This window comes from Prinia subflava, chromosome 13 (assembly GCF_021018805.1).
Source record: "Prinia subflava isolate CZ2003 ecotype Zambia chromosome 13, Cam_Psub_1.2, whole genome shotgun sequence".
Lineage (NCBI taxonomy): Eukaryota > Metazoa > Chordata > Aves > Passeriformes > Cisticolidae > Prinia > Prinia subflava.
This window is the reverse complement of record NC_086259.1, coordinates 2,344,351-2,366,896: the sequence shown is the minus strand read 5'-3', so window position 1 is coordinate 2,366,896 and position 22,546 is coordinate 2,344,351. Positions and strand designations below refer to the sequence as shown.

The following is a 22,546-nucleotide window of genomic DNA, read 5'->3' as shown; positions in this document are numbered from 1 at the left end:
GCCCGTAGCATGTATTTGCCTTATTACATTTTATGAGGGATTATTTACCTGTTTGCCAAATTTCAGAGTCTCAGAACAGATTTTAAACTACAAAAATATTCCCTGTATGCATTATTTCTAGTTTCCTAACCACCCTGGGTAACTCCTGATGCAGAATGAGAAAGGCCAGCAGAACCATTCCTGCTAACACCCACCCAGGAAGCAGCAGCAGGTGCATGGAAAGCCCTGGCTCTGAGCTGCTCCCAGCCTGGCTCCTCCAAGCACCAGAACACTACACTGACCTGAAACACACCCTCACCACAACCATAGTTTACATACTCAAAGTTCTGCTGGGAAGGAAAGAACCAAAAACACAGGAAGAAAGAAAAGCCCTCTGCAAGTCTTGAACTCAGAAAACTCGCCATTCTTTATGGATGGGTCCAGCTTTATCTTCTGTAGAAACGTTGCCTGGTAGAAGACTCAAGCCAAGCGCAGGATCGTATTGGTACCCACGATCCACAAACAGCACCTGCACATACCAGAATGGGCCAACACTGCTGATCCCACAGGCTGCATACCAAAACCTTCACGGGCCAGGAGCCACACAACACATACCACACACCTCAGAGAGGTGAGGGAAGGGAGCTTCAGCCGCCTGTGCCCACAGAAAACAGAAACAGCTCCTCAAGAGCACCACGGCCTCTCTGCCCACAGCAGTGGGCTGAGAAACCGAAACATCCGGCAACAATAGCCTCGAACTGCACCAGCTGTGGATGTGAGATTGTCCCGCAGGCTCCCCGGCAGTTGGAGATGCAGGCCCGTTCTGGCAGCCCAGCCTCAGCCCCGTGCCAGCTGCGGGCACCGCCGAAGCCGCCCTGTAACACCGAGTTTATTGCAGGCACACAGCACCGAGCTCCTCACAACACCCCGACACCTGTGCCTCTATAAAAACAGCAATGATAATAATAACGGCCAATTTATACCTGTAACAGGGTTCATAATCTCACATAAAACAAACAAACAAGACCTTCTGACCGCTTTCAAGTTCCTAAGCCGACATTCACCAGACAAATACATACCTCTACCCTTTCCTCTCCGCTCAAATGAATAAAACCCCTCAAGCAGGGAGAAGCAAGGGAACATGAGTAAAGTTTTAAGCTACAGCCCAAAATGCGTTACCCTCTTGTGCTGGCAGCTACCATATGCACACAACATAAGGCTCGGCACCAACGCGCGGCACTTGCAGCTCGCCTCAGGTGAAGGCAGGCTCTGCGCACAGCCCCTGCAGCTGCCCGCAGGCCCGGGCGGGGGGCGCGGAGGGGCCCGGGGGCCCCGAGCCCGGCCGGGCTCTGGGCGGCGCCGCTGCCGCGCTGCCCGGGGAGCCCCGGCCGGCGCCGCCCGGGAGAGGCAGCGCGGCGGGGCCGCCCCAGCGCCGGGGGCCGGCGGGGCCGGGCCGGGCGGGCGCCCCGGGTCACCGCGGAGCAGGAAGGTGCGCAGGAATTCCCGCAGGCGCAGTCCCGGCCCCGCCGCGCTGCCCGGGCTGCCCGCACACGGGTCACGGCGGGGCGGCCGCAGCCGCGACACCGCCCCGGGCTGCCCCCGACACCGCCCCGGGCTGCCCCCGACACCGCCCCGGGCTGCCCCCGACACCGCCCCGGGCTGCCCCCGTCGCCACGGCCGGCCCGGCCCGGCCCCGCCGGGGCACCGCGGCCGCGGTCCCGGGCACCGCCGCCTCGCCTCCCCCCGGCCGCGGCTCCCCCCCGGCCCCGGCCCCGCCGGCGCCTCCCGAGCGGCCCAGGGGCTGCCCCGGGCGCTGCCGCCCTCCGCGCCGCGTCCCCCCGGCGCCGCGGGCGCTGCCAGCCCGGTGCCCGCACGGCCGGGCCCGCGGGCCGCGCTGCGGGGCGCGGGCGGGGCCGGGCCGGGCCGCGGGGCTCGGCGGGGTCGGCCGGCGCTCACTCACCTGCCCGCGACAGCCCCGGGCCCCGCGCCGAGCGCTCCGGAAACGGCGGCGGCTCCGCCGGGGCCGGGGAGGGGCCGGCGAGGGGCGGGCGGAGCCGCGAGTGACAGCGGGAAGGGGCGGCGGGAGCGGGCGGGCGGCGCCGGCCGCGGGCAGCGAGCGGGGGAACCGGCGGGACCGGGCGGACGCGGGGCCGCACCGCGGGGTCCGGGCAGGGGCACGGGGCGCACGGACCGGCCCCGGGTGTGGGCAGAGCCTGAGGGGCGGCCTGGTGGCACAGAAAGGGAGAAGGGGATTAATTCATCAGTGAATGTTTTATACGAGCATAAAATTGTCAGGGTTCTCACTCTGTGCTTTTGGGGTTCCGGTTCAGGAGAACTGTTCGAGATGGAGATCGCCCGCGGTACCTGCAAGGTTCTGTATTCCTTTGCTGCCCAAAGTAACTTGCGGGACAAACTGCAGGATTCACCTCTGGTGTTCAATGCACTTATTTGGGAATTTAGTAAAACGCACAAACATCATCTCAAACTGATCTCTTTGACATAATTGTCACGGTGGTACCAGCTTTAGGAATTCTTCAGAAATAGGCCTGGTCTAGGATGTGAGGTTAAACTGGTTTCGTATTATTTCTCAGGCTTAATGCAGGTTTGATACAGAAAAGTTTGCTGTACTAAATGATGTACTTTCAACTCCTATTTCCTCAGAGTCTCTGTTAATCCTGCCTTCCTTAGTAAAAAGGGATTGCTTTTTATTTCCATGATTTATTTAGAATCTTATGTTCCAAATGGCACAAGCATTTATCAACGTACAGAAATGTCTAGCAAAGTTAGAAAATAAGGTAATATGTAGTAGTAGAAGAGTAGTTAAAAATTGTTGAAATGCATGTAAGCAAAAATTTTGCCTTCGGTGCTCAGCATCCAATCATCTGGCTCTAATTCCCCCCCAAAAAACCCCAAACCCACACACTTGGATATGCTACTCATTAAGTGAAAATAACAGTAATTTCAGTGCTGCTAATCAGAAAACTCTGTGGGAAGAAGTGAAATTGTCAATTTATTGGACACCTTCTAGCCACAAGCTAGAAATAGTCCACAAGTAGCGTCTGCGGGGAGCTGCCTAGGAGCAATCTGTGGCTTTGTTTCCTTCTCCAGAACAGATGGTTGCTGGCAGACCGGGCTTCTCATCAGTGCCTTCCCTCTGAACTCTTCTGATTCTTGCATGTCTGCTAAGCATGTCTCTTCCTAGTAAATTTGGTCCTCAAATTAAGAGATACCTGGGAAATACTTGGAAAGACACAAGGGAACAGAAGGCTGTCATATTGTTGGCTCCTTCAAGAGAGAGAGAGGTGTTGAGTATTCTTTGTACTGGAGGAGTACAATAAAGGGCTGGAAATGGTAATTTTTTACTTTTTTTTCCCCTGCTTTTAATTAAATGGTTGGTGAAACATTGTTTTAAATAAAAGATAAAAAGACTGATGAGGTTTCAACAAGGTTTTGTTTGGAAGAAGATATAGCTATGAAAAGGAAAAAACAAGCGTAAAGGAAGTCAAAAGAAGCTGAAGAGGAAGGTAAAGAGAAAATAAAATACTGGGATGAGTTTTCCTTCCTTCCAGGTCAGATATTGAAGCAAGACCTACAAGTAATCTAAAAAAACCCCACAAAATGCCTCCTGTTTGTTTTGGTTTAGTGTTGTTTTGCTTTCAGATTTGTTCAGGAGTGAAGAGGGAGATATTAACACACACAGATATGTGTTTTTGGGATGCCTGTGTCTCCTGGCCGTGGGGAGCAGGTGGCCCGTGTGCGGTGCTGAGGGCAGTGCGAGCAGTGCCGGGCTGCTGCGGGACACCAACCTCGGGGGCTGCTGGCAGACACTGCCCTGTCCCCAGGTGTGCTGCGTGTCCCCAGGTGTGCTGCGAGTCCCCGGGTGTGCTGCGTGTCCCGGGGGTGCTGCGTGTCCCCGGGGGTGCTGCGAGTCCCGGGGGTGCTGCGGGTCCCCGGGGGTGCTGCGAGTCCCGGGGGTGCTGCGAGTCCCCGGGGGGTGCTGCGTGTCCCCGGGGGTGCTGGGTGTCCCCGGGGGTGCTGGGTGTCCCCGGGGGTGCTGCGTGTCCCCAGGTGTGCTGCGTGTCCCCGGGGGTGCTGGGTGTCCCCGGGGGTGCTGCGAGTCCCGGGGGTGCTGCGGGTCCCCGGGGGTGCTGCGTGTCCCCGGGGGTGCTGCGAGTCCCGGGGGTGCTGCGAGTCCCCGGGGGTGCTGCGTGTCCCCGGGGGTGCTGGGTGTCCCCGGGGGTGCTGCGAGTCCCCAGGTGTGCTGCGTGTCCCCAGGTGTGCTGCGTGTCCCCAGGTGTGCTGCGTGTCCCCAGGTGTGCTGCGTGTCCCCAGGTGTGCTGCGTGTCCCCGGGGGTGCTGGGTGTCCCCGGGGGTGCTGCGAGTCCCCGGGGGTGCTGCGTGTCCCCGGGGCTGGCCCGGAACGCACCTGGCTCTGCTCAGCTCCTGTCACCTGTCCTGCCCTCCAGGCCCCTCTCCTTAGCAGCCCCTGCAGCTCTGGCCATCTGAGGAGTGCCACAGGACACAGCCCCTCCTGTCCTGTCCTGGGAGCAGCTGGCAAGTGTCACTGCAGGAGCTGATGGCCACAACTCTTTGAACCCCACCCTCTTTTACCAACATGCAGTTTTACCGAGACATCCCCAAACTCCACTAGCCATGATGACTAAAATGCGCTGTATTCACAGCAGAAATCTGTTCTGCAGACTGAGCCTTACAGTTCAATGCACCAACGTGTTCTTTCACACTACTGGAGGTATGCAAATATGCTATTTTGTTATCCTACTGATTTAATTGTATTCAGTGGAGTGTGCAGAAATTAGTTCTGTCAGCACTAACAGTGGAGTTACACACAATAGTCACATCTTTTATTTTGACCCCCCGGATTTATTTACATATTGTTATAGGGTTTTTTTTAAAGTGCTGTATAACAACTTCTAGCTCATAACTATCTCCAATGATCAGACATTTCATTTGAAATTTACTGCAGATTAAATTTATAGATTGAGAGCATAAAGGTACAAAGGACTTGCAAGAATCGTAGCCTAAAGTTAATATGTCTTACCAGATGGCAGGAATTTTAGACAGACTGTGAAATAAATAGGAAGTTCACACTTCCTGATATAAACAAGGCATGGAAACATGCAATTCAACCAAGTGTATAATAACCAATGCAGAATAAAGAGGAAACTCTCAAGGGCTAGAAAATATGTGGTGTAGGTATCAATTGTGACACTGTACATTAAAATTATTTTTTTGATATCTTACAATGCAATATTTATACTGAGTAGTCTATTTTTTAAATTTTGTGAATTCTGTTTTGGAAGATGTTAATATGCTTAACTATTTAGTGAAGTCCTATGTAGATCAGCACAGAATAGATGTATTCAGTTATATTTATATTTTCCCCATTGATGTTACATGTATGTGAAAAGTGCTTCCCAAGACCTCCCTTGGACAGGAAGGGAAGGAAATCAGTGCAGTTTAAACAAACAAAAAAAAAGTAACAATGTTGCTTAAAAAAAGAGGAAAGGAGCTTTGAAATGTATTATGAGTGCTACTCAATGTCATGGGCTGTAGGAGGAAGAAATCATTAGCTTGGGAAAAAAGCAGCACTGGCACAATAGCCATGTGCAGATGTTAATAAGGATATGCCTATCAGCAAGGTGTGGGATAAGATTAGGAGGATGAACGTTAGTCATATAATCCCTAAAGAGGGTGTTAAAGGAAAAACCTAATTCACAAGAGGTTGTTTCTGTTAACCAGATGGAGGTACGCTTAGGGAAAGGAAATGCGGGGAAAACCACTGTGATTTTGGAAAACAGGCTTGACCACTAATGTGCCATTGTATCAGCAGAGATTGTCCCTTTGTGGTCAGTAATCACTGTCAGTGCTGTGTGAGCGTGCTGAGGTGCAGGAGCAGCAGCCTGCCCTGGTGTTTGGGCAGTGGTGTGTGCAGTGGAGCTGAGCAGCACTGAGCACACAGCTCTGCCGGGGCTGTGTTGTACAGTCTGTACAGTGTCACAGCCCTCCTGGCCACAGCCTGGCCCACTCCTGCTGCCTGCATGTTTGACAATGCAGGCATACATGTAGGCAAATCGGGCTTCTAAAAATACATTTCACCAATCATCCATTCCAGCTGTCAGGGCGAGAGCAGCCCTTTTGTCCTGCAGCCCTGGACAACGAAAATCCCATTTCAGACAAATGAAATGTAGTCCTTTGCTGCCTGCCAGGAGAGCTGCTGACCTGTGCTTTGTGCCCTCAGTGCTCTGCCCCACCATTGTGTCCAAGCTGAGGTTTAGCACACGAGCTGGCCTCCTGCCCAGAGCCTCTGGAAACAGCACCAAGTGGCAAAGGCAGGCGTGGGCAGAGCCCCCGGGGCTCTCTGGAGAGCTCCTGCCCGGGACCTCCACAGGGCCAGTCCCACTCTGCAGAGACTGAACATGGCTGGCTATAAATGGCCAGCTAAAAATAAAAATAGGGACAATCACCTTCTCTTGTCAGACAAAGCAAAGATCCAGGTCACCTTAAAAAATGCTGTGCTGCCAACCACACTGGTTATAGGGAAAATAAATAAATATGTAAAGTGTATAAACCTCTTAATCCTGCCTGGATCAGTCCAGTTTTGATGGAACTGAATGGAGTCCACTGACTTCAACTGACACTGGATGTGTCCCATGACCTTCTCTTTATATATTTAGACTCCCCATACTAACCTTCTCCTCTACAGGTCTGATGTCATCACCATTATTATAAGCAGAACTTGTCACTTGACTGACAGCAAACAACTTTTCCAAAAAGTAGCCAAGGAGTAAGAATGTTTTGACAGAGTGACATATGATCATGACTGCCTGCAGTCCATTTTTGTTTACAGGCAGTGGAAGAATTTCAGATATTTATAAGGTCAGTGTCCCTAGTCCAGAGAAGAAGGAGAAGATGTGTTTGGTTTTAAGTTGTTGTTCTGTTTAAAAGATTGACTTCCATTTGGGCTTGAATGAAGGACTGGGCTCTGATGTAAATCTTTGCCTGTTGCAGCTTGGAACGAGCTGCTCCCAACTGCACACACAAAGGGGTCACTGGCATGCCGTATTTTTGCTTTAGGAAGTCAAATACTTAAACATATGCATAATTCTGTTGGACTGTCTGGTGATTCAGATGTCTGGGATCTCATTTTGCTTGTTTTTTTGAAAACTTTCACAAAAAGGAATCAGCTTGCAAAACCACAAAAATGTACTTCTCAGCCAGACGTGGTAAAAGAGTTTGAGTAGCCGTCTTGATACTGGAGAAATCTTTATATTTTAAAAAACCATTATACTGAGTAAAAAATGAACATGAATTCATTATTAATAAGGCATTAGTAGTGGCCTCAGAACCCCTCAAGGTGTGCTGCAAACACAGAGGTGCTGAGAGAATATTTGTGAGGCAAAAGAACTGTTGACATTCACTCGTACTTGAACTTAGAATATTGTTTTCAAACAGATATGCTGTACACGTGGGAATGAGAACTGGACTGATTTTTTTTTCTACTTAATTTGGCATTTAAGTATATGGCACGGTAAGGTTTGACAAAAAGTAAAATGTAAATCTATGGAACTGACACCACTTGTTAATAGGGTATTAAGGACTTTACTATTATAGAGTCTAAATACTATTTAGGAAGAAGTGAAATAAAATTTAGAATTAATTCTCGAACATTTATAAACAGGTATAGAAAAATAGTGTCCATTCTACTAAATGTTGGAAATTAGAGGCTACCTACCATATAATGTTGTGCTTGTTTGACCTTGTTCAACTGATTGCATTAAAGTGTTGCATATGTTTCAGATAACAAAATTTGACTTTTTTAGTAAGTGTTTTATATTGAGTATTAAATTGTTATTTTAACAGTCTATACTAAACATTTTACCATAGGAATGGTAAATTTTACTTAACTTATGTTAATATAAATACACAAAAATAATAAGTTTATAAATATATATAAATATTTAAAGTGGTCTAGAAAGAAGCCTAAATGGTAGTTATAAAACACTTCCATGTGGTAATTCCTGTGACATGGGATTGTTGCAAAAGGACTGGAGAGGGGCCCAGATGCTATTGCATTGATTTCGTTTTTGTCAGGGCACTGTAACAAAGGCAACTAAATTTCAGCTGCCTAAGTGGTACTGTTATTACCTTTTGCCTATACAGATTTTTATTGTTGAAGACTGCCAAATAAGGAGTGATTTTGTAATTGTGAATGTGGAGTTACAAAAGTAGTTTGAACAGAGGGATAACAGGGAAACATATAAGCTAATATTTCATGGATGAAACTTTGCTGAATTACTTGATAACATAGAGAAAAGTGTAGTAGATTGTTCATTAATTACTGAAATGCTCATTGTTTCACTGTGAATCAGATCCATCTATGCCTGAGATTGGGATATCAGTAACCTCCTTACAGGAGGGCAGGGATCCCCCGACAGGAGCAACCTGTGGGACCGACAACGCTTCGTCCCCAAAGGGCTCCTGCTGTGCCCGCCCTGCAGAGCCTCCCTGGGTGTCCTGTCCAAGCCAGGCTCTCCTGGTGACATCACGAAAGGGGAGATGCCCATGAGCTCGTCTTTGGCCCCGACAGAGCTGTGGCCACCTGTCTGTCCTGGGCTTGGGAAGACATTCAGGGTGTTGACACAGAAGAGTGGGACTTATCTGCTAAGGCTTGGCAACCCAGGCTTGTCTGCTTTCCATGGGAGAGGGCAGCCCTCAGTGCTTGATTGGCTGAGGACCATTTTCCCCTGGCTCCAACAGGAAAACCAGCATAGGGGACCTCGCTGGCTGGTTTCAGGTTCCTGGTTTGTTTAGCCAGCTTCCAATGCCTTCGTGCTTTCTCAGTAGCTGCTGCCAAGAGTGTTCGTGGTTTGTTTGCACCGTCGGCCTCCTGCGGGGCCGGGCTCTCCTCCACACATCTGACACCAGGTTTGAGCAGCTTGCTGCCCTCACCACTAAACTAAAGTTGATAATACAGTGCCCAGTAATTTTTTTGTTTGCTTGTTTGCTCTTTAAGCTTTCTCAGCAGAATTGGTACCCAACTGGCTGTGTTATTAGGTGCAGATATCCTGCACTGCAGACACATGCCAGGGATGCAGAGGCAGATCTCACAGGGGTTATGGTTCTCTCTGCTGTTGTCTTTTTCACAGCCCAGAAATCCCACAGAGTTGGAAATTAGGGGCTACCAGAAGTTATTTTTCTGGCATCCCACAAAACTGAGGTCCTTCAGCTGCACCAGGCAGAGAGATACCCTTGATGTCTGAGTGGCTGCTTAATGGTGCTCTCTGCAACCCCTGTCTCAATTTCTGTGCCCTCCTTGTTTCAAGAGGCATGTACAAACCTCTCTGTTGTTGTTGGGCTCCAAAGGCCAGGATCCATCCATCGATATAAATTATGTGTAGCTCTGTTGAAACTGATAATTGTGGTTCCCAGCTCTTTTGCATGACGTCTAATCAATTGCAGATTGTAAAAGAAGATTGAATAAGCTGCCGGGTCTGTATCAGACTATCAGATCACAGCTGAGCCTGGTGTGAGAGGCAGGACACAAACATCAGTCCCACCAGAACTGCACATATGAATTGTGCAACCCTTGTGTGCGTTGTCAGGTCTGTGAGCGTGGGGACCGTGAGACAGCCCTGTGGTAGCAACTGGCAACTGAGGGAAGGAAGATCTTCCTGGGTGTGTGCACTGCTAAATAATTCAAAGACAAGATAAACAGTACCCAGAGATGCAGCTTTTTTTTCATTTCACAGTAATGAGTCAAGATACTCTAAGCCAAATTGAGTACTTCAGATCCTTTTAGGCACCCATCAAGCCACCAGTTACTAAAAGATAAGGGAGATAAGACAAAGTGATCATAGGCCATACAAATTCCATACATCAGTTGTTTTCTGTTGTTGAGTTTTGCATATGTCAGTTTTTCTTTCAGAATTCCAAGAGTAAGGAAATTATGTGATATAATTCTTGCAAAGTTAAGATTTGATAGTGGTATTGAGTGTCAACACAATGTATTCACTTCTCAAGGATCATTGTAATTCCAGCAGCTGGAAGATGAGAGGCAATAAATAATAGGATACAGGGGAAGCTCTTCTTCCTTTTTAATGGGAAAATATTTCAGCCATGGTGATGCAGTTGACAAACATTTGGTTTAGCATAAATGAAAAAGGAGAAGAAAAGAGATTGAAATGCATAGTCATATAGGAAATAAAAAAACCTAATCAGTAAGTCACAAAAGCAGTGAAAAAACTTCTCCTATAGTGTTCTTAAATTAAAATGTAGAACATGCACATGTATCCCCCAATCTGCTCAATAGTGTTCCTAGAGAATAAATAATCTCTAGATTTGGTGGGGCAACATGATTTGCTATTTCCTGGAATAATTGCCCACAAACAAACTGAGTTAAACTTACAAACTCCTGCCTGTGTATGGGGAGTGATCGCAGGGATGGATGGTTACAGAACAGTCAGGTTTGGGTATTAGACACACTTGTCCCTAGCAGGAGTTGTGGTTTTCTCCTCATGTGGATTAAAAACCCAGAGACAGTCTTCAGTCTAATTTAGGCCTTTCTGATTGTAAGCTCCTGGCAACTTCATGTTTTGCTTCATCTTATAATTCTAGGAACAGTTGTTTCCTGAGAAAAACAAGCCCATAAGACTTAGGAACTCTCTCTCTCATGGTTTCTGTGCATGCAGAATTGGCAAACCAGCACAGAATATAATAAGAATGAAGTTCAATCTGTAGTGGTTTTACACCCTATGTTTTTAAGAGTCTACAATCATTTTTCTGAAAACATATGAACAGAAACCCTTGTATAGGTCTTTTCTCCAGCTGTACAATGGTACACATGTAATTTGGGGATTTTCAGCCATAACTATAGTAGCACTAGCAAAAGCTCCTTAGCTTCTGTCATGTTTTTTCTTCAAGATTTTAAAAATCATGATGCTGGTCTTACAGTGAGATCCATTTGCACATAGGTCTCCTTGAAGGCCCAGGACCTGCAGTTAATATGATTCCATTCTGTATCTAATCACACTCCTATTTTACATAAAATGAAGGTGAGAGGTTGTTTCAAGGTCAGCAATTTATTTATTAATAATAATATTTGCAAATATCTTCAAAATCTAATTCAATAGGAATTTGAAGACCTCAAAAATGCAAACATCTGGAGAGTTTATCCCCTGAAAAATTGGATGGTATAATGAATGATGGGGTATGAAGTTGTATCTGTAATTTAAAGACCTGCAGTTATTTGCAGTGTAGTAATTCTTTCTCCCTATATGATCATACCTCTTAAATTCAAGTGTCTGATAATACAGACAAGCAAAATCAAACAGGCAGCTAGTTCAAACAGGATCTGTAGAAAGGACAGCAGTGACATGTAGATCTTTTTGAAAAGATTCAGTCTATAAAACTGGGCTTTTACAGAGAGAGACTGGCAAAAGAATCAGGCTCATCTGATATGCAGAGGAAAAACTGTCAACCTGAGGGTAGCATCTTCTAGAACAAAATCTGCATTTCCAGAGAACTTCCCTGAACTGAAACAAGCTGCAAGATGGGCTCATTTCTTAAAATATTAGTAGTGAACTTGGGTGAGACATTCTTATTAGGCTTTCACTGATGCAAATACATTAAATTGCAATGATAATAAATCTTGAGAGATTAAGTTTATAACAGAATATCAGATGGTTGTTTCTGGGTTTTCTGAGACCCTGAGATTTTTTTGGCATGCAGCTGAAGCATCATTTATCTTTGCTGACAGCCTGGGTTTCATTCCCAGGCTTTGTGCTGCTGTGCACCAAATGACACTGTCCAGTTGGGGGTATTTTTAGTCTGCTTTGTAGCAGATGCAGGCTGGCACATCCCTGTCTGCTCCAGTGATGTGGGTCACATTCCCAGCAGGAGCCCCACCAAGAGAGGAGGAAGGAAACCACTTGCAGAAATGGGAGGGTGCAAAGCCCAAGGCTCAGAGCTCTCTTCAGTGGGTCAGCTGCCAAGAACTGCGTGTGAGTAGAGCTTTAGAGCTCTCTTTGCCTCCCTTCAGGGACTCGACTTGCAATCAAAATATCACACATGGGGAATTGCCAGAACTTTGAATTAATATGCACATGACCAAAACAGTTAAAGTCACCTCCTGTTTGGTGCTGTGAATTCCTCATCCTCAGATGTGTGTTCTCTGAGAGTTCAGTTGTGCTGTTTTTTAAATGTGCAGCGATATTTGTGTCGAACTTAACTGAGGAGATCGGGCCCTATGACTGCAAAAAATTATTTTTCTAGAAACCAAAGTAACTGAAACGTCTGTATTAAAGCATTTCCATTGTGAAAAATATCTCTAATCTGGAAAGATGTAGCATTTAATCTCAATAGCATGTTAAAGGCATTTACTCTTTATTTTATAGTATATGTGCAAAATCAGTGCAATGTAATATGTGTATAATTATGCATAATTATAATGATTAATTTTTAATTAATGCTAATGCAGCAAATAATAAATATAACAATTACTTGAAAAAGTAGTAGTTATAGGAACTGACGTAATTCAATTAACAACAGAATGAATTCCCCATTGTTTTGAGCAGAACCCCATTTCCGTGGCTGATGGAGCCACCTTGTGAGAACAAGGCCAGGACAGCTGATCCCAGACAGAGCTGCAAACTAGGCTTGGGCAAGGTGAGCTTGTGCTTTTATTGTGAATGTAGGCTAAAAGTACACATTTTAACAACTTTGCTATCCTTCAACATGAAAAAAAGGTCTGCCTGCTTTCGTTTTAGATGAGTCCTTTTGCTGGTTTGTCTTGTTCTTCTGTCACCACTAATGCACTTAGGACTGAATAAGCTCCCTGGCTGTGGCATCAGGAGCAGAATTATTGCTTGCACTTCCTGAATTTATCTTCATTTTTGTATGGAAGACAGCAAGAGTAACTTTTAATATTAAATGGGCCAGGCTGAAAACCAGTAAATTGAAACTGTAAACAAAATGTGATATAAAAATCAGAGGAGCCACCATTGCTTTTTCTTCCAAACACTTGAAATAAGAGGAAAAAAAATCTTATTTTGGCTTCACTGCCTGAAAAGGGGAAGAAACGGGGTTGCAGGAGATGAAGTTTCTGTGTTGAGTCTGAAACACCCCTGAAGGAGCTGACCTGTCAGCAGGGTTACACAGCGAGCAGGATGGGCTGGCACCGCCCAGAGCGGCACAGCAGGGCTGAACAACGCACAGACCCCGGGGAAGGGGCACTCCCGGCGTGCAGCCAGGGCTGGCACTGCCCTGGCACCGCCCTGGCACCGCCCTAGCACTGCCCTAGCACTGTCCTAGCACTGTCCTGACACTGCCCTGGCACCGCCCTGGCACCGCCCTAGCACTGCCCTAGCACTGTCCTGACACTGCCCTGGCACCGCCCTGGCACCGCCCTAGCACTGCCCTAGCACTGTCCTGACACTGCCCTGGCACCGCCCTGGCATCACCCTGGCACTGCCCTGGCACTGCCCTGGCACTCTCCTGGCACTGCCCTGGCACTCTCCTGGCACTGCCCTGGCACTGTCCTGGCACTGCCCTGGCACTCTCCTGGCACTGCCCTGGCACTCTCCTGGCACTGCCCTGGCACTGTCCTGGCACTGCCCTGGCACTCTCCTGGCACTGCCCTGGCACTGTCCTGGCACCACCCTGGCACTCTCCTGGCACCACCCTGGCACTCTCCTGGCACTGCCCTGGCACTGCCCTGGCACTCTCCTGGCACTGCCCTGGCACTGTCCTGGCACTCTCCTGGCACTGCCCTAGCACTGTCCTGGCACTGTCCTGGCACTCTCCTGGCACTCTCCTGGCACTGTCCTGGCACTGTCCTGGCACTGCCCTGGCACTCTCCTGGCACTCTCCTGGCACTCTCCAGGCACTGTCCTGGCACTGCCCTGGCACCACCCTGGCACTGTCCTGGCACCGCCCTGGCACCGCCCTGGCACTGTCCTGGCACCGCCCTGGCACTGCCCTGGCACCGTCCTGGCACCGCCCTGGCACCGTGCCCTCCGGGTATCCAGCTGTGCTCTGTGTTGTGCTCTTTGCCCGGTTTTTTGGGAAAGGGAAGCGCGGGCGCCCCGGGTCCCGCAGCAGCCCCGGCTCCAGTGTCACCCTCAGCGGGCCCGGCTCGGTGACACCAGCGGGGCCCTCCGGGGGTTCTGTGCCACAGCTGGGGACTGACCGTGAGATTTCAGCCCCCAGACACACACACACATCTGAGGGGATTTGCACTACTCAGGTGCTCCTGACCACCATGGAAAGCTCTGCCTTCTGTAGCAGTGCTACTGAAAATTCGAGTTGGTGTGCTTATTATTCAAAAGAATACCCTCACTTTCTGATATAATGGTAAATTATAAATTAATGGTTAAAATCCATTGTATAAAGAGGAATTGTACCCAAAATGAATGTATTCCTGGGCTACCAAAACAGATTTATATCTGGAAGCCAGTAATTGTTTCATCTAACAAAAAAATAGCAGTCTTGGTTAGAAAAAGAAGACATTTTAGAAAGTCTATTACTTGGTTGCTTTAGCAAAACAATAGTTAACTTAAGAGATTTTTTTCTGTGCTAATAGAAGTGATTTCTTGACACAATTTGTAAACTCAGGAAAAGTGTCTCCCAAAATAACTCTTCCAAGTTTCTACTGCTGGCTTTGGCTTCTGTGATCATACAAACAGTGGTACCCGAGCTCCTCTCCAAGGAAATACAGGGTTTAACTCCACATGCATCTTAGCAGAGACAAGATGTGGCAAAAAGGAAATTGCTCTCATCTTACAGAGCTTGATTAAAGCTTTAGGCATAGGGCTTTTTAAATGACAAATGCTCAATGAAATAATATTATGTCTTTATACTCCAGAGCATTATTAATCTGAGGTTCTAGGACTTTGAGAAATGTTAATTAACTCATTACCATTCATATAAAGTGTTACCATTACATTCATTTTGTGGGCTGATAACCAAAGCACAGAACTATAATGTTTTTCAGAAAGAATGAGATTGGGGTTCTCTTCCATGTGTGTTCCCCATCAGGTATTTACAGAGATGTTAACTGTTCCTGCAGTGGTGAACTCTGTGGATCTTCAATCAAGTTAGCCCAAAAGGAACAATTTTGGGAGAGACTGAACAACTTCAGCAGTTCCCAAAGCAGGATTTTCCTGCAGCCTGAAGCTTTTGTTGGGTACTTGGGAGCCCAAATTTGATAGCTAAGGAGCTAGGCAGTGTTCTTAAGGGTTTGAAGAAGCTGCACTCTCTAGGAAAGAACAGAGACACTTTTGGCTGTTCTGCAGAAATGTAAAGGTTTGCATCACTTTAAGTAATTTTTTTCCAGGAAGCTGCCTGCTCTTATAATTTAGGGTAAATAATGTAGGAATAAGGAAGGACTGTTGGGTCCATTGAATTGCAGCTCAGGCTTGCTGCAATCTCTTTGTGGTTCCAGTACAATGAAGGAATAGGATCACTGCAAAATACAGCTCCCCACAGGAATGTTGTGCAGTGTGGGTGCAGAATTTGTTCACCTGGTGCACACACAGCTCATGCTTTGTTTCCAGTGGAAACCACCCGCAGGTGATTTGGGGGAAGATGTAGAAAACCCATAGGTAATGAATAATCTGCTGTATGCATTAGATCTCAGTCTTAAATCTGTTTGTATGGTAAAAACATGAAGCATGACATTTTCATGTAGTTCCCACAAGTCTTTAGTCAAAGAAATCACTGTTTTCCAGTCCCACTGCTATCAATTTAGCCACTGAAACACTTTTGTATCTGGTGAAACTGTTGGTCTCAATGATTTTTCTTAAGAATTAAGTTTTGTAATATAAATACACGTTTATATTATTATTATTTTTGCATTTCCCAACAAATTTTCCCTTGTTTCCTGTTACAAGAGAGCAAGAACTGAGGTTCAAGATCTACCTTTTCTGTAACATGCTGCAATTTTTATGTTTTGGTGGTTGTGTTTTTTTTTTGTTGTGGTTTTTTGTTTGTTTGTTTGTTTTGGTTTTTGTTTTGTGTTTGTTTGTTTGTTTGTTTGTTTTATCAGGGTCTTTCATGCCTGATTCATTTGTAGAGTAAGAACCAAACATCTTTCAGTTTGCCTTTTCCCTTACATAGGGTCATTCTTCTCATCCTTTTATTCATTTCACCTAACCTGAGGTATCCTTTATTGAGATCTTTGCAGCTCTTATCATTGAACTTCCTTCCATATGGAAATACTGATTTATCTAACATTCTTCAAGTTTTTAATTATGATATTTATGCACACCAATATTTTATTTACTTGTTTTGACCACAGCTAAACATGACCCCAGTCTGCTCTGTAAGTTGAGACCCTTTCTAGAATTAATCATACAAGTAACTCCCATAGCTCAACACTTTGTACTTATCAAATTTGAATTTTGTGTGCCATTAGCCTGCCCAGGGCATGCTACCCAACTGGGTCTTTTGAAATTCTTTCCAGGCTTCTCTAACCCTCACATAAATAACCTGTCATCTACAGATTTTGCTGCTCCCTTGTCAAATTTTGCTTTTTTCCAAATCAGTGATAAATATACTAAATCACAGAGAGCTATTATTTTATTTAGAACAATTGCTAGTATAATGCCAATATAAAAAAAGCTCTAGTTTGGAAATTTCATGTTTCTCTGAATGTTAGCGCCTTTCCCACCTGTGTTTTAAACTTTAGTAGCCATTACCTTTTTTAGAATGGCAAGTATTTAACACATGATGGTTTAAAGCTCATGTCTACTCTGGCTCCCTTTTCCAGAGATGAAAAGCTATCTGTAAGAAAGAAAAACTGATAGAAAATACCTCTATTATACAGAATTGGATTTTTCCCCACAATAGTGGAATTTGTGTTCTTAGCCTGCCTTTGTTACAAGGGCTTTGGCCCACATAATTATTTCTTTAAAGGAGAAAGATTTTTGAGCAATCTAGGAAATCCAGAGAGGTCCCAGCTGGCTGGAAGCAGGTGAAGGTTGTCCCAATGTTCAAGAAGGGCAAGAAGGACCCCAGTCTGACGTGGGCATGTGAGTCTCACTTCAGTGCCTGGTAAAATCATGGAGAAGATCATTCTGGGAGGTGTGGAGGGTCTGCCAGGACCGTGCAGGCATCCGCCCCAGCCAGCACAGCTTCAGCAGGGGAAGGTCCTGCTTGTGACCTCCTGCAGCAGGGTGACCCACCTGGCTGGGCAAGGGATGCCAGCTGGTGGAACCTGTTCAGACTTGAGCAAAGTTCTGATGCCATCTCTCCCAGGACCCCTCTGGACAGCATGCCCAGCATCCAGCTGGATAAACACATGGTGGGAGGGGTGAGCAGCTGGCTCAGGGGCTGGCACAGAGGGTGACAGTGGCTGGGGTAACATCAGACTGGGGGCCTGGCACCAGTGGGGCTCTGCAGGGCTCCATCCTCAGCCCTGAGCTTTCAACACCTTCATTAATGCTTTGGACCCAGGGCTCAAAGGAACACTGAGGAACTTCGCTGATGAAGCTAAATCAGGAGGAGCTGTTGGCTCCTTTGAGGGCAGAGAGGCCCTGCAGAGAGACCCAGACAAAGGACAGAGAGGGGCAATCCCAGCCATGTGAGGTTTAACACGGGCAGGAGCTGGGTTCTGCACTGGGACAGGGCACCCCTGGCTGTGGGGATGGGCTGGGGAATGAGAGGCTGGAGAGCAGCTGCAGGACCTGGGGGTCCTGTCAGTGCCTCCTTGGATCTGAGGCAGCAGGGCCCTGGAGCCAGGAGGGACATCCCTGTCCTGGGGCACCAGGGGCACTGCCAGGCCAGGGAGGGATTGTTCTGCTCTGTTCTGGGCTGGGGCGGCCTCACCTTGAGTATGGGGCAGTTTTGGGCACCACAGCACAAAAAAGCCATGAAGCCACTGGAGAGTGCCCAAAGGAGGCCACGGGGATGGGGAAGGGTCTGGAGGGGAAGGCCTCAGTGAGGAGCAGCTGAGGGCACTCGGTGTGTTCAGCCTGGAGGAGAGGAGCTGAGGTCAGACCTCACTGGGCTCTTCAGCATTGTCACAGAGGGACAGCTCTGATCTCTTCACTCTCCTGACCAGAGACAGGAGCCCAGGGAGGGCTGGAGCTGTGCCAGGGGAGGGTTAGGTTGGAGAGCAGGGAAAAATTCTTTTGAAAATTCCCTGAGGAGCACTGCCCAGGCTCCTCAGGGAATGGGCATGGCCTCAAGGTTGCCAGAGCTCAAGAAGAGTTTGGCAACACTCGCAGGCACAGGGTGGGATTGTTGGGGTGTCTGCGCAGGGCCAGGAGTTGGACTGCATGGTTCTGGTGGGTCCCTCCCAACTCAGCACAGTCTCTGCTCCCAGGGTTCTGGGATAAGATGCCTGTCATGGTTTAACCCCAGCAGCCCCCAAGCCCCTCGCAGGGCTCGCTCTCCTCCAGTGGGATCAGGCAGAGAATGGGGAGGTGAAAAGTGAGAAAACTCCTGTGTTGAGATAAAGACAATTTAATAGGGAAACAAAAGCAGTGCACACAAGCAAGGCAAAAGAAGGGATTGGTTCCTCTGGGCAGGCAGGTGTTCAGCACCTCCAGGGCCATGTCCCCTGGAAGGGTGGCTTGGGAAGACAAACACCATCACTCCAAACATGCCCCTTCCTCCTTCTCCCCCCTTCACACACTGATGCCACAAGGTGTGGGATACCCCTGTGGTCAGGTGGGGTCACCTGTCCTGGCTGTGTCCCCCTCTAACCTCCCAAGTTTCTTGCCAGCATGGCAGTAAAAAAAGTAGGAAAGGTCTTGGCTCTGTGTAACCTCAGCAATAACAAAACCAAAACCATTTCAACTCTGTGTTCAGCACAAATTCAAAACGCAGCCCTGTACTGTGGGAAAAGATTACCCCAGCTGAAACCAGCACAATGTCTTACTAAAAAAACATAGTTTACACTTTGGAAACTGAGTGTTATATGAATAAAAAATCATTTCATGCTTCGGACAAATCTCTAGTATTTTAAGGGTGACATCTTTCAAAAATGTTCATTATTAAGAGAAGCCCCAGTGAAAGCACCGACTCTCCCGTTACCTGCTGTGGGTAACGAGATGGACAGCCCTGATGGCATCCAAAAGCACCATCGCGTGCATAAACAGCGAAAGCAGGCAAGTTCGGAATTCCTTTTCAGGATCGTTTGGCAGCTCCCGGGCAGGGAAGGACCGGGCGGGCCCCGCACGCGGGTGGCGAATTGTCGGTGCGGTACCGCCACCTCTCGGTCCCGCTCCGCACGGCAGCGCCGCCGCTCCTCATCCCTCACTCTGCATCCCGCGCTCCGCATCCGTCACTCTGCATCCATCACTCCGCATCCCGCACTCCGCATCCCGCTCTCTCCACTCCGCTCCCCTGCGCTCCCGAGCTCCCCCGTCTCCCTGGCCGTGGTTCCCGTGGCTGCTCCCGCAGGCGGCGTTTCCCCGCAGGAATCGCGCTGCAGTGCCGGGCACCGCCGGGCACAGCGGGCCCGAGGCCCCAGCTCCGCTCGCACTGCTCACATCCTCCTCCGCACCGGGCGCTGCTTCCCAGGGCAAAGTCTGCGGGCACCCTGCAGGTCTGTAACAGGAATAGTTAAGGATCCCCCACCCCTCCGAAGGGGAAAATAGAAAGTGTACTCTGCAGAACCTCTCTGCATGAGTTTTAAAACCCGTAAAACCTGCGATAGATAAAAAGCGTACTAAAACCAAAGCTCTACTTTCTAGCCAAGACACGTTTACCTATCACGAATCTACAGCTTTACTTTTAAGTACAAAAGATGTGGTGCAAGAGCTGGGATTGGGCGTGTGGAGTCTTTTCCAGTGACTCACCAGGAACTGGAGAGGTTGAGAACCGTGCAGAGGTTCACTTTCTCAGCACTGCCACATGCAACTGCTCAGCAGCAAGTGTCAGGAGTGCCAGGCATCTGTACAGTGAATTCAGAGTCCTGGAGGTGCTGAACTCTGCACAAGATCCACCAATATCCATGTTTCCTAAACCTGGACATGCCGTAATTTTCTTTTATCTAATGAATCAAAAGTCCTTATGAGGACTATATGAACCACACAGTTACTGGAACCAAACAATTATTCCATACAGAAATTAATTCCAATAGATAAGTAATACAAACAGAATTACAGACAGAATTAGCAGTGGGAGCCTTAACCAAAGTAAGCACCACCAGTCATTGCTCTCCTTACCACCAAGAAAGACTTAACGATGAGCCCAAGAACAAAAATGACAACATGGATATAGTAGACATTGACCTTGCATAGAGTACATGACATTTTCCACAAGCAAATCACCTTGTGGCCCAAAGGAAACAGGTAACTGCTGGTCTCTGTTCTGTGTAAGACCCGTATTACATTTCCCCTTGCAAGTTTCCCCCACTGTTGCATGTGCCAGGTACCCTTTTCTTTTCCCCTTCATGTTGTCTAACTGATTTACCTAGCAAAGTTAAATTCAGAGCAATGTCTTCCTGTCTGTGCTTAGCATAAATTTTGCTCTCTCTGTGCCACTTCTGAAGAGGAGTTTGTATCTGAACATCACAAAGTTTGTACCTGAACATCACAGTCTGAAAAAAAAGATTACCTCTTTTTGCAAGATATCCCACCCTTGAAAAGGCAGGACAATTATTTTATCAGAAATACTTAAAAATGTGGGTATAGATCAGCAGCTTAAGTATTTCTGAGTTAGTGCAGTGACAGCTCCCCCTGACCTGAGGTTGCTCTGTGCTTTTGCCCCACAGCTGCTCCAGTCCCTCTAAAGTGCTCTTGGCGAGCCCCAGCCCACCCAATCCCCCAGTGAGCTGCAGCCAGGTTTGTCCCAGAGCTAAAATCAAAAGCTGATGGCTGTGAAGCACTTTGCAAGTCTGGCTCATTTTTTGTCTTTGAAACCAGGAACTGATTTGAATGTTTGATCCTTTTTTTATTATCAGTTCTCAGGAAAATCCATTCCACTACTTTCTATGTGGCCATGCAGGTATTTTGTTCCACTGATGGAAGAAGAAAGCAGGATTCAAGACTTTTGTTTGCTTTCTTATAATAAGTTAGTGCAATGGATTTAAATGGAAGTGGAATTATATATGAAAATTCTTTATCATGCCAGAAAATTGCAATTAGGGGAAATTAGCCACTTGGTTATTTCTGATAAATTAATCATAGAGATTATCTATTAAACATGCTACTTAACCTTTCTGGCATAAGTGCCTGAGGCAGTAGTATTTAGGCTCTTCACATTAATTTGGAAATATTAATTTCTAGGCAGCTGTCTTCCAAAATGGAATTTTCACTTGTCTTTTTCACAAGTAGGTCATTGTGCAGCTGTTGTTAATAGAGGCTGGCATTTGTGGAATGGTAAATCCACCATTGTACCCTATTGGCCCCAAATAGGGTGGGTTGATCTCCATCAGTTACAGACTATCCTTTACTGAAATGCCCTTTCCCAGCCCATAGGGCGTCATCCCTCGCTGGGGTAGCCTCTGGCCTTTTCTGGAATGGGAATCTGTTTCAGTGGGTTATCCTACAGGAGCTGAAGCACCACTGTGTTCACACTCTCTGCCTTCCATGAGATAAGGGCTTGCCTTGAGTTTATATTATCACTTCCATCTACATTAGAGCTGCCCTAAAATTAATCTTGAGGGCAATCGGTCTGGCAGCTCTCAGCTGTCAGAGGAGCAGCTGGTTCAGATGCTGAACCCCCAGTCCAAACCCTCCTTGTACCTCCACAATGAAATCAGTTGGTGCTTTCACAGGACAAGGCTTTGCTGTTTCTGTGGAGCTCAGCTGTTGCACAGCTTATGGAGAGATAAGCAGCTCCTGGAACTGCTACAAATCTTGTCCTGTGCTCTTTCAGAATTAGAATTGGGACCTTGGCCTGGTTATCTTCCTCATACATCATAAAATTTGCATAGTCTGCTGCAGGAATAATTTGAACTCTGGAACTGTCTGCATTCTAGCGGAAAAAGGAAGTAGGAAACTGCTGGAACCAAAGGAGGCAGTCTAAGGAAAGAAAATATGAATGGCAGATAATTTATATAATTTAAGGTTAATGAAATGAGAAGGAATATCTCAAAATCTGTGAATAAAGCATTACAAAAGAAAGACAATGGAATACACGTTATGTGAGCAGCAGGGACATTAATTATGGGTAACCAAATCAGTGTCCTAGAAGGCAGAATTGGTACCCAGGCTGTGATGTCACAGTTTGTCCCGCCTGTGAACTAGAATCAATAGATTATCAATTACCTTATTGATTACTTGAACCTATAAATTCTTGCACAGATACAATTAAGCAGAAGAATGTTTGGAGACTTGGGATGTAAAGTTAACAAAATCCTGCTTACTTTGGGATTGGGTCAGATAAACTTGAAGATCTTTGAGGTTTAAGATATGGAGGATTTTCAGATAATTCAAATAGTGCAAGGATTATGATAAAATAGGACAGGGAGGTGGAAACAGAATTAAGACCTATGTCTCAGTCAAAAATTAATGAATTGAAATTCAGATTTGGACTGAGATACAGTTGAGCAGCTGTGCTGCACAAGGCCATGGGATTCATAACGTGTGTGGAAAGG

General features: G+C 47.2%; 1 protein-coding gene across 2 annotated transcripts in view; it reads right to left on the bottom strand.

The window, feature by feature from the left end:
- The window catches only part of GARRE1 (granule associated Rac and RHOG effector 1), a 59,256-nt gene extending 57,230 nt beyond the window's left edge, over positions 1–2,026 (bottom strand). The window contains exon 1 of one of the 2 annotated variants that reach the window (XM_063410411.1): positions 1,940–2,026. The gene's annotated coding sequence lies outside the window, so the exon portion shown is untranslated. Of the gene's footprint in view, positions 1–1,158; positions 1,264–1,939 lie in introns of those variants that run through there. The other variant, XM_063410412.1, reaches the window with a different exon arrangement.
- Between the last annotated feature and the right edge of the window lie 20,520 nt (positions 2,027–22,546).